A 12,497-nucleotide genomic window follows, 5' to 3' on the forward strand; every position below is an offset into this window, starting at 1 on the left:
CCCGCCCGGCTGCGGGCCGGGGGTGTTCTCTGGGCCGAGGAACACCTCGTGGCCGCGCCGTTTAACGGCGGAGCAGTTACGCCATGGACTGGGCCCATTGAAGGGTCTGCAGCACAAGTTCTGTGAGGGGCTGCTGGGGCTGTTGGATCTGGAGAAAAGGAGGCTCAGCGGGGATCTTAACACTCTCTAGAATCACCTGAAAAGGAGCTTGTATCGGGTGGGGTCAGACTGTTCTCCCAAGTAACCAGCGGCAGGACAAGAGGACACAGCCTCAGGATGCACAAGGGGAAGTTTAGGTTGGACATTAGGGATTTCTTCACAAAAAGGGTGATTAGACATTGGGATGGGCTGGGGGGAGGTGGTAGTGTCACTATCCCTGGAAGTGCTTAAGGAAAGACTGAAAATGGCCCTTGGTGCCCCAGTGTAGTTGGCTAGGGGGTGTGCAGTCACAGGTTGGACTCGATGATCTCAGAAATCTTTTCCAGTCTGATTCTGTGATTGTGAAGGGCTGATGTTCATCTGTATCTTCCATGGTGCAGTGCAGTTGAGAATACCCACTTTGCTGCAGCAGAGCAGGAGGGTGGTGAGCTGCAGTAACGTGTGTGTGGGAGTCAGGGATTGAAGCACATCCCTGTGAAGTGTGATGATCTGTTTCATTGGCTCATCCTCTGGAAGTGCATCTCATGGGACAGCAAGTCACTGCCTTAATCTGAAGAAGTGCTGAGATCATGGCCTGAAGGAAGGGCTTTCTGTGGAATGTGCTGAGAGGAGAAGAGCTTAGAAAGTCCTGAGAGCAGGCACTGATCCTTCTAGCAGTAGTACTCCTTCCAAGATACCCAGCCCTAAGGATCTTGGCTTTCCAGACAGCAATACATGTGTAAGAGATGGGACTCAGTTTCTAAAGTAACATAAATTGAAGGCTTGTGCTCCACATACAGACCAAGTAATGGAGGTGTTCCCTATTTCACATTTCTGATGGCAAAGAAACCCAGATCCCAGAGGTGTGAAGGATTCATGTACATACAGAGCTGTTAAAAAAGGATGGGTCTGTGAGGAAAACAAGGTCTACAGCCAGGTGAGGCAAGATCTGAAAGCCGTGTTGGTAAAGCATTTACCAACGAGAAGTCTGCTTGCAACATACCCTGCTAGAAGAGTAAAGCAGATGGAAGAGGATGCCAGTGAGCTCCCTGACCTGGCCAGGGCATTCAAGGAAATAAAGCATTATTTGGAAGTTTAGGCCAATTTAGAGTTTACTAACAATTGCAACAAGGACATTAATGGTAAGATTTAGGAAGAAGATGAAAGCATTGCAAATAGCTGAGGAAGTAAACTATGTATGTGTGTAGTAGGGCTAGATGGAAGACTTGGGAGAGCACAGGCCTCAGACCAACCAGCAGGTTTTCTGTTTCTGGTGTGCTGACAAAAGTCACACTTGTTCATTTTTGGCATGAAGTTTATGGTTAGAAATTATTGCATCTGAAGTTGTGCCTTATATTGAGGGATGGCTTGCTGGCTGGATTAGCACCCAAACAAACCTTTGATGTTTTTGTCCAGGTGGTCTTTTTTGGACAGCCTGCTCCTAATAACAAACTGTGCTGAAGACAGCAGAGCTAAAAGAAGAAACCTGTTTAGAAAGAGAAAGCTGCTTCTTCTTTTCCTATAGATTTCAGAATCATAATTCACTCTTTGATATTGTGTTTACTGGCATAATGGATGCAGAACTGCAGAAATGGACTTTAGAGAAATAAAAAGTTTTCCTGATGACTGAGAGAGCAAGAATAATGTATTACTCATATGTGGTCACTAATGCAGCCATATGAAAGCATTCAATGCAAAATAAAAGAACAGGAAAGCTAACAGTTTAGAAGATGGAATGCTTAATAGGAAGTGGGATGGACCCAAGCATCAGTTGACATGGGAATTTTGAAGTCACAAAGATTTTAAAACAGATCACCAGTTCAGGGTAGGAAAAATCTTAATCTAAAAAAAAAAAAAAAAAAAAAAAAAAAAAAAAAAAAAAAAGATGAGGGTAAAATGCTTTTGAGAAAGTGTAGTAAGCAAAATAAATGTTTCTGTGACTGCACAGGGCACTGTATTTGGTGTACACATGAGTGTGTTGGACATTCTTGGGCTCAAAACTTGTGTAATGAAGAAGCAAGAGTGTGTGGTGCTAGTGCAGACTCAAATAAAAGGAGTTCTTGGCTGGATCTGAAATGGGTTGCATTACTCTCAGGGAGGAAGGCTGGGGCCCCAGCTCCCTTGGTGGGCCAGGGGGGTCAGTTCTGCAGGAGATGCCCCAATGCAGCACAATCTCATGGTATGAAAGGAAGACTTCAGTTTTCTCCCTTTACAGAGGGAGCTACACCTCTGGGAGCAAGCTGAGCATATTCCATTCTTTTAGATGGCCTATGGAATAGCTATTAAATGGTCAATACAAGCAGACAATACACCTGTCATTTTTCATGTCTGACTTTAAGGGAGAACCTCAGTAAAAATCATACTTTGAGTTCTTAAAGAGGAATAAAGATATTGGGGCTGTACTTAAATTCCTGATTCTCAGTCCCCTTGTGTAACCCTGTCCTGTTGGCTCAAACATGGTAATGCATATCAGCCCAGACACAGAGATCCCAGACTAAAAGTGACACAGGCAATCTAGTTTGGCAGGTTACCCTTTGCAAATACAAATAAGCTTTAAAAATGATTTGGCTGTTAGAATGCAATTGGTGTAGTATTAGAAAGAACGTCAGCTTTTGATGAATTGTAGTTGTTATTGGAAAATTAGATTCACAACCAAAGGAGAGCAGAATCAGATTTGATTTCCGGAGCTAAGGGCAAGGCTATGCAATTTAACTGTAGGAGTTCTCTTTCCTTCTTAAAATTTATGGTATTATTGACTATTGTATTTTGTATTGTTTACTATTGTATTTTAGATGACGCAAAAGAAACACAGATACATTGCAGGTACTATAAAAATAATCCTAATGAAGGATAGATGGAAAAAGACAACATTTGGAAGGAGCAATAAAAGTATTAAAGAACTATCCAACCAGTATTTTAGTTTCTTCTAGCAAAGAGGCTGAATACTCAGGAAACAACTCCCAACAGCCTATCTTTTATCCCCACAGTTCATTTAGGAAGGACACAGTAGGAAGGAATTAAATCACACCTTAAAGTCAAAGAATGAATTAAAGCACTTCCATATTGTTCTGTTTATTCTCCTGAGAATTCTCTCTTGGACACAAATTCCTTTCCATAGTAGTTAAAGTGACCCATCCTGTCTACAGTGTATTTTAAATAGCAGCATATCACAGAAAGGAAGGAGAAGATGCATTTTGTATACATCTCTTCATGTGTATCTTTCTAGCAACAGTTAAATTTTTTCTCCCTAGTTCATCTTTTCAATTCAAAATACAAGACAGGACCACCAATACAGAAACAGATTTTGTTATTCCTGGAGTAATCAACAATATTGGCATGCTAACAATGCCTAAAAGTCTTCCTGAGTAACTGTATGAGAACACATCTTCATTTGTTAGTCAGCTCTCTAAGCTGCCAAGGTATCTTGGATACAGCTTGAAAAGCACTTAAGAAACACCAAAAATATCATTGCATGAATGGCTTCATAAGTGCTGAATACTGAGTGGGTTAGAAATAAACATGGTCATTGCTGAATTCTTTAACTACTGTGAGTTTTAGTGATGTCTCTGCATTTTAAGCCACACATGATCACACCTGTAAATTAATGTTAGTCCACTCTCTTGATTCTTTGAGTGTTGGATGTTCCCAGAAGAGGCAGAGCTTTGGCCCAGTTAGATTTATGGTGAAAATAAATGCCCAGTGGGACATATTGGCACATGAAAGGAGCATACAGTATAGCTATTTGCATATGTGTCTTTGGATAGGCTTTTCTTCTGACAAGGAAACCCTTTATTCATTGCTCAGAAACACTTTTTCCTCCGAAAACCAAAAGCAAAATAATATTTTCATTTGTCCTTTTTTTCTTGCTCTTTTTTTCAGACAGGATTTTTTTTTAAAAATCTATTTGTAATTTAAAAATATCTAAGCATATGTTCTGTGTAGAAACATTCAGTCTGTGCATTGCTCGGGAAGTCTTCACTGTGAACTTTAATTTGAGCACTCAGCATTTTTAATTTGAGCTATGCAATTGCATATCTGATACAAATGGAACTATTTCCATTCCCTGGCTCCATGACTTGATTTATGCCTTATGGTTCTGTTCTCATCCAAAATCAATTCCAGTAGGATCTTTACCTATGCAGATAAAATTACAGGAGGAAGTGCTTTATGTTTAAGCTACAAATTTGAAATCCACCTTCTGAAAGAATATTCAATAATTCTGAGCTGATTAGAAAGCTGTTATCCAGGAAGTGGGAGATTCAGATTTTCTTCATTTCCCTACAGGGATTTAAACTCCAGCCCAGACTATGGCTATTAGGAGTAGAGGGGAGTGTTTATCTCCTTTGGCTAAAGTTATTTTGCTTTGTTTACAGGCACTAAAGATTCACCACAAGAGGAAGGGAGAAAAAGCAGGATCTGATGGATTTAATGGAGTGTGACATTCAGGATGGTGGGTGGTCTGTGTTGCAGTCCTGCTCCAGGAACAAGGCAAATGTGCACTATAGCAATCAGGTGTAAAAGCATAAAAATACATGTGTGAAGGGACTAGAAATCTGTTGCCCCTCTTGCCCACTTAAATTCCCAGTCATTGGGAGAGTCACTTCTTCCAGGCTTTCTCTTCAGAAAGAAAAATAAAAAATATAGTAAGGAATCTCTCTTAGTCTCATATGCATACTTTCATATGGTAATATACTTTCAGTGTAAATGTCTGTACAGCTTCACACATTTGCCTGTATCCCAAGTTCCATATCATTCATCTTGTCATGTTCATGTACGTTTCTAACACCCAGTGAGCTCTTTCAAGGGCTTTCTATCCCAGTGCCTACAAAGTTTCTCTTTTGCCTCTTTATTTCCTTTTAAGTATATTGCACATTCTCAAAGTGTCTTGTTATTCATCCCATCTCCTGGTTTATGCTGAAAGCTTTTAAATGTGTTTTAATGATGCATAACAGCGATATAATGAGCCTAATAGCATGCTATTGATTTTCATTTGAAACACTGACATTTGAACATTTCAGTAGCCTTTTAACAGTGTGTATATTTAATGTGATTCAAAGACAAGGCAAATGCAACACAATATATCTCTACTAAAAAAAGTCCCATTCTCTATTTCCTGACCCTCTTTCCTCCCTCTTCTGCAATCGTTTTGGCAATCAGCCACACTGGAAATATATAATTTTTAGTGTTTTAAAAAAAGTAATAATACTACTAATAATTTTATTTTCTCATACCGTACAAGAAAATAAAAGGGAAAACCACAAAATTTCAGTATTCAGGCACAGCTTTGCTTATCTGTTCTGATCACAATGAAGATATTAATGATCCACATCCAGTGAGTGCTGCCAGAGAATGCAATGAGTTAGCTCTGGAGTGAACTGCCCAAGGATGCCCTCTAGACAGTTCTCACGCTCACTTGGTGAACTAACAAACACAAAGAGAAAAATGCCATCAGCAAACACACACATCAGCATAAGATAGCAGCTGCCTTTTGATGAATAACTCAGTAGTTAAATCATATGAAGAGTTTTGTTACCAGGAGAGGTTTCTGAGAAGTCAACAAGCGAGATGTGAAGCAGCCATACACTGTCCTGACCACCCTGTGTGTGTGGCTACCTGGACATAAAACTAACAGCAGCATTGCCCGGCTCTACTGGCAATATGTTTTCCTAGTGTTATGTGTAAATACCTTCATTTTCCAGTACTGTGACATATTTTTTTCAGACAGTGTTTATCAAAAATGAATACAGGTCAAGTTTACGTCATTACACCTTTCCCTTCTGTCTTTTCACAGCATCATTCATTTTCTTTGCCCAGCAATCATCTGCACAGCACCATAAATGTGCATGACACTGTCAAGATTTTAGGAAATACAACTTCTGCTCTGTGGGTTGGTTGAACATAAGGTAATACATAAAGAAAGGGAGAAAAGCAAAGGACCAGGGAAACAAGGAAGGCCTGTGCTTTTGTGAGTTCTTCAGTTTGCTTGCCTTCCCAGTGTATATCTTTTGGTTTTCTAGCCACATCAAATAAGAGGATCATCTGACAAGTCATGACTCAGACCTCATTGCAATTGCATATAATTAGACAGGGGTTTTGCTATCAAGCTTGAAAAAAATCAGCTGCTTTCATTATCATTTGGTTCAGATGTTTTTTCCATCCTGTGGTTTTCTTTCAAGAAGATGATGCAAGTAAGATCAGGAGCAAATTTTCTGAGACTATGTAAGTGATTTTGATGTCTGAGATGCTTTTTGAATTATTAGTAATTCACACAATGCACCTTAGACTGAAATTACGATACAAAATTTTCAGATAAACATAAAATGTTTATCAAATAAGGTACCTAAGACAGGCATATTCATGTTTTGTTGATAAAATGTAAGTTAAGCTCTATTTCTGCCCATACCAGAGACTCTTCTAACTAGAAAAAGAAATTAACAAGAAAACCATCTTAGTGTACCTTGCATAGGTGGTGATATTAGTATGTAACTCTGCTAAAAGCTGTGGAGTGGGGCATGGATATTAAACCAGTCAGAGAAGAAATCTCTTATGCATATAGTTGAAACCAGAAGAAATTACTGTTACTTTTTATTTAAGATAAGTCACATGAATAGTCTCCAGAAGAAACTAATTCTCTTGGCTGATGGTGGAGGGATTGTAGAATGATGACCTCAGACATCTCATTTTTGACCTCTAAGTTAGGAGATCAGTCTCATCCCCTGGAGAAGCAAGATCAAGTTTGACAGCAAGGTGAGGCTTAACTCCTGGTCAGAGCTCCAGTCATACCTGCAGGCAAGGTACTCGCTCCATTTCTAATCTTCCAATGCCGTGTTGCATCCCTTTTCCCCAGACTGTGATGGTTTTTCATATTTAAACTTAAATTCTCCAGGATGAGGACTGCCTCTAGTGACAGTCCTCAGTACAGCAATTTCTGGGACAGTAATTGCAGCATCTCTGCAATGGAAATTCTGGCATGCCTCAGGAAGAAGGGGCTTCCATGCATAGGCAGTTGAAGCAAAAACTAATGGGCAGTGGAAAACCAAAGAGGTTGTACAATATAAATGCTTCTTTCTGCCCACCTGCCCTGGGGGAAGTTTCCTGTGGCTCCTACTTGTTGGCACTTGTGTCTTGCAACAATGAGAAGTTTCTAGAGGATGTGGAACTACTTTGTTCCCTGTCTATTAAAGCATGACTATAAAAGCCCAGGTTCTCAGTGCTGCCAGTTCAGTGAAACTGAAAGGTAGTAAATTTAAATCTCATAAACAAAAAACATTTTATCTACAGCATGCTTATAAAGAATTTACTACTGCAGACTGTAACAGAGGCCATGGTTGTAAGGAGGCCTATGACATTTTCAAAGATAACAAAATATCTAGAGTAAATTCAGGAAAGGAGAAATTTAGAAGGTGCATAAGTGCTTCTTCATCTTACACAATCTCATAATGATGGACGAGACCTTTTTGGGGATTATTTTCTCTGTTGTAACATGTCTTGGTCACCATAAGACAGGAATTTCTAGACCATAAAACTGAACAAATATAGCAATTTCCGTGTTGCTCACTTACATCCGAGAGAATCTGCTGACCATAAAGTGCACCAAGGGCTTGATCTAAAGCACATCATCCATCACTGATGCAGTAAAACTGCATGCATTCTGAGGGGCTCTGAAAAATTGCCCAATGGGCAGTTGGTTTGCAGGGCAGAGATGTGTACTCTTGGGTAGTGTGGCATTGGTGTACAAGGCCCTGCATTCATTGCTCTGCTCTCATTTGCCTAAAAGAATCCCAGATTGTGCAACTCACGCACCTCCTGCTCTTCCTTTTAATTCTTTGCTCAAAATCCAGTGCAAACTTCCTCTCTCATCCTGACTATTTATAAGTATACATAGAAACAAATGTTTGGTAAAGATGTAAGAGACATTCTTCTTTATTCCCGGGGGCAAATAAAACCTTTTATTTTTAGCCCAGTTTCCTAAGGAAATGAGACTGATGCAATCACATTGTCTATTTGTCTGTCTATCAAATTGGCCCCCTTCCCCCCTTCCCTCCCCCCATCAACTTCTCACCATTAATTTCTTTCAGCCAGATCTGAAAGAAACACAAAATTCTTTCAAAAGTGTTAAATGCACATGAGTTTTATGAAAATCAGTGGGTGGGCCAGAGGAAAGATCTTATCTTCCCTCATGGGAGAAGTCAGTTCTGGCTGAATTCAGTGGGTGGGCAGCAAAGGGCTGTCACCTTAGGCATAGCTGTAACACCACATGATGCCCATCGTCCCCTGAAGGTAGAAGAACTGGAGTCACTGGGCTGGGAGTTCAGAGGTACTTCTGGAGAGGCTCTCCTGGGTACTTGGCAGTATTTCAGGGGTGGGGAGACAGAGGTGTGACATCCTTGATTTCTCTTGCTGTCCCTCTCCGTCTCCAAAGATTGACATTCTTAACTGATGCTCTCACTGAAGGTGTTGAAGGTGCAGAGTACTGTTAATACAAATGTTTCAGAACACATAGACTTCCAAACAAGTTTGAAGGCTGAGCAATTTTGCCTTCAGCAACTGAAATAATTTTGCAAATATTTAATATATAATTAAATCTTCTTTTCCTTTTAGGTGATCCATCCTCACCATATAACTTTACATGCCAGGATAGAAGATGATGGTGAGGTGGGTAAAATAAAGAAATAATGGGTAGAGTCTTTCTATTTGTAAATATACTGTCAGAAATAACCTGAGTCCCTTCTCCAAAAGGGAAACCCTAAATTTCTTCAGGATCCTTGTTTCATGCTCTATGCATCCCATGCTTGTGTCCATAAATGTTTCCCTGTGATCAGCCACCATTTGCAGATCTGTGTCCCTGGATGCCAGTTGTTGCTGCATTTCTTGCAGAGATCACACCAAGGACAGACACATGCAGTCAGTGTAGTTGGAGAAGTGCACTCTCCCTCAGCCAGCTACTATTTCACATGTATTAGCTGCCGGAGCCTGTGGTTTGGCATCAGCACAAACTTCTTCCTATCACAGCATTAGAAGTTGTCTAATCAACACAAAAATGGTTACCTAAGCCTGTCACAGCCACCTCCTGGTTAGCAGTAGTGAGCTGTTTGTGCACCAGGTCCCGTCTCTGTTTTTTTACAGCAGTTTTGGGTCAAAGGAAGCTCTTCAGAGGACTCCAAGGGGGCAGAGTTCCCTATGCAATAACTCTGTAGCTGCTGCCTATCACCCCTGCTCTAGATCTTGATGCAGTTTCACAACCCTGCAGCACCAGAAACCTCAACTGGCAAGGCCTGATGTAAACAACAGCTGTCAACATTCAGCAACGTAAGCAGCATCATTTCTTTGCCAGGACCCATCACTGTCAAGTAAGGGTTAAAAAAGACCACTGTTAAAATGCCCTTCATGGTCAGAGCCTTGTGTGTGCATCCCTCTGAAATAACATCACAGTCCAAAACAGGAACAGCTCTTTCAATGGTGCAGGATCCATGCCTGGGCAGCAGCTGGAGAGGACAGGAGAGAAAAAGCTGAATCAGAAGTACTTTATTTTTAGTAGTTTAATAATGGACTAGGAACGTTTGTGAGCTGGAGTTGAGGAAAAACAAACACATCTTTCCACAGCACATGGTTAAAACATTTCCTTAGGTATTTCATGCTGGTGATAATTTGAAGTCCTAGCCACCCTCCCAGAACTCCTCATGTGGACTTGCATCTATAACTGTGAATTAAATGTGTGCATTTGGGTATGTTTGGTTTGTCTGGATATCCACATCCACATATGTAAGCCAGGGTAAATCTTACAGCAAGAAATGGGCAGAAGTATAACTTGGCAAAACTTGTGTGGCAGAACTGAAAGCAAATCATCAAGTTTCCCAAGTCCCTGGGCTGCTTTGCAGTGAGAAAAGGGCAAAGCAATAACACTACCACCTTGATTTCAGTTTCTCCAGTAGGTCACTGGTTTCACCTTGTAGGGATATAAAGGACCTGTATGTGCATATCCCTGTATTTTTGTAGGTAGGGTTTTCATCTTTAGAAGATGACATGCCCTACAGCCGGCTCCTCCGTTTGCAACATCCTTCATCTGGCCAGAAGCAGTTGCTGCAGCTTCCACAGACCATGCCAGGACAGAGTAAACTTTATGTCCCATTGGCATAGGGCAGATGGGCTGAGAGCTACTTTAAGATAGTCTGATAGCAGGGCAATACTTCAGGAAATGATGTTTTGTTGAGGTCCTGAGTCTTGTTCCTGGACAACATAGACACTTGTGTCACAAGCCATGGTGTCCTTCAGAAGACTTAATCTGTACCATGAATGGAGCAACTCTCATACATCGACCAAGGTGAGTATAACCTTGTAAAAACAAGCATGGAAAAATGTCGATAGTGTGCTTACATAAATGGTTTCAGCTGGAAAAATTGAGTTTGCTCAGTGTGGTTTATTTATGATCTGAATATCAAGAGCATTTCAAACGTCTACTTGATCAACAAAAGAAGAAACCACTCTGTATTTACAGTCTTGTACCAACCTCCCCTTTCCCACTAACTCTTAAACCTGTGGCTATTTTCAACCAAAGGAGAGAGAGGGACAGAGGCCTGGAAGAGATGGAGCTGTAAAATCTCCATCAGCTGAAGGAGACCTGGTGGAGGGAAGGGCTCTGCCATGGAGTCTGCCATCAGTTTTGCTGCCCGCTCTCTCAGCTCTAACCAATATTCCTGCTCTCACTTCTTGGCCATTTTGCAGCTGTGTCAGACCAGCTGGCCCCAGCAGGGAGGCTTTGAGAGAGAGTCTGAACCATGCTGGGAGGAGGGGAAACAGGAAGTATTGCAGGAAGGGGGGACTGAAGATGTAAAGGCAACCACAGGGACGTGGAGAGAGAGTACAGAGAGACCATTACAGTAAGGGAGGGGCAGGAGAGCAGAGAATGTTACAGGTTTTGTTGGTTTTGCTGGCTGCTAAATCCTCTTCTTTGACATGTGAAAGGAATGTGAATGTGCAAGACAACAGGAATTAATAAATAAACAATAGTTATCAGGGCTTTTCAATTCCAAGGGGTTTATAAACATTAATGAACCTTCATGAGCTGTTGGACAGGTATTTAAGCCGTATTCCATTTTCACAGATAAGGAGATGAAAGCTCTGGCTCAAGTCCAAAGTTTTCAAAAGCAGAAACTACTTTTAAGAACCCTCCTTGACGCTAAACACCAAACCTCTGAAGGGATTGATTTCACAGTTGTCATCAATGTTGATTATATTTAATCAACATTGCTATTTACTTTCCTATTTACTTCTGCAAAGCTAGGTCTAAACATGCACACTCAAAAGCAGCAGTGGCTTTTAAAAATTCAGGCTCTATAGGTCTTTTGGGTTCTCCCAAGGAGAAACTGGTTTATGAGGGAAACAGATATGCAAAAATTGCACCATGACAAGAATGGAAACAAAGACTTTGCTGGCCTACAACAGTTAGAGAAAGGGCAAAGTAAAACAAAGATTTTTAAAAAAACAGAGTTCAAGAAGATCCATTCCTCTGTGCAAATGGGAAAGGAAGCAGAGCATGTTTTCAAATCTTTCTACATCTCCCATAAAGACTAGGCAGATGGTTTGGGTGCATTTCTGTAAGTATGTGATGAATATTTTATCCCTGAAAGGAATAGAAAACATGAATGTGTACGTATCACCAGCTTCACTGAGTGAAGAAACAACAGGACATCATCAGAAACCACGTGATTTGGTAGTCCAGAAAAGAAAAATAAAAAAAAGGCAGTATAATAAAAAAGGGGAAGAGAGTTGTAGTTATTTTCTGTGGAATCATGCATTCCCAATTTGAATTGTTCTGTGGCCATGCAAAGACTAACATCTTGTTTGCCTACCTGCAAAAACATAGGTGGTGAAAAAGCCTCCAAATTCTGTTAGAATGGCAGGTGTCATACTTAAATTATCCAGCAGGCAAAACAAAAAGAGATCGTGGAACTTTCACACAGAATATGGCAGCCAGGTAGAAGCAGAAATGCAGTGTTGATCAAAGACAGCAAGTTCAAACCCAGTCCTAGGCATGTGCAGCACGATTCCTACCCAGCAATATCTGCTATGTACCAAGCTCAGCTAGCATAGCTTTGAGTGTCATAGTGGGAAGATGTAAGAATCACAACAGAAATGCTCCTTTGGGGATTCCCAGTGCATAAAAAGAGGAAAAGGTTGCCAGAAAAGATATGTTAAAGTGTGCCTCAAAGGCACTCGCATACACACTTTAAAACTTGTCTCAATGCGCTGACACTTCTGCAACAACCAGGCTTGTGCTGCGACACAGTTTTGCCACTCCTGCAGCTGAAGCTCCCCATATTTTGAAATGCTCAGAAGGTGAACAGAAGTGGTGGCTCCTC

Source organism: Zonotrichia leucophrys, chromosome 1 (genome assembly GCF_028769735.1).
Source record: "Zonotrichia leucophrys gambelii isolate GWCS_2022_RI chromosome 1, RI_Zleu_2.0, whole genome shotgun sequence".
NCBI lineage: Eukaryota > Metazoa > Chordata > Aves > Passeriformes > Passerellidae > Zonotrichia > Zonotrichia leucophrys.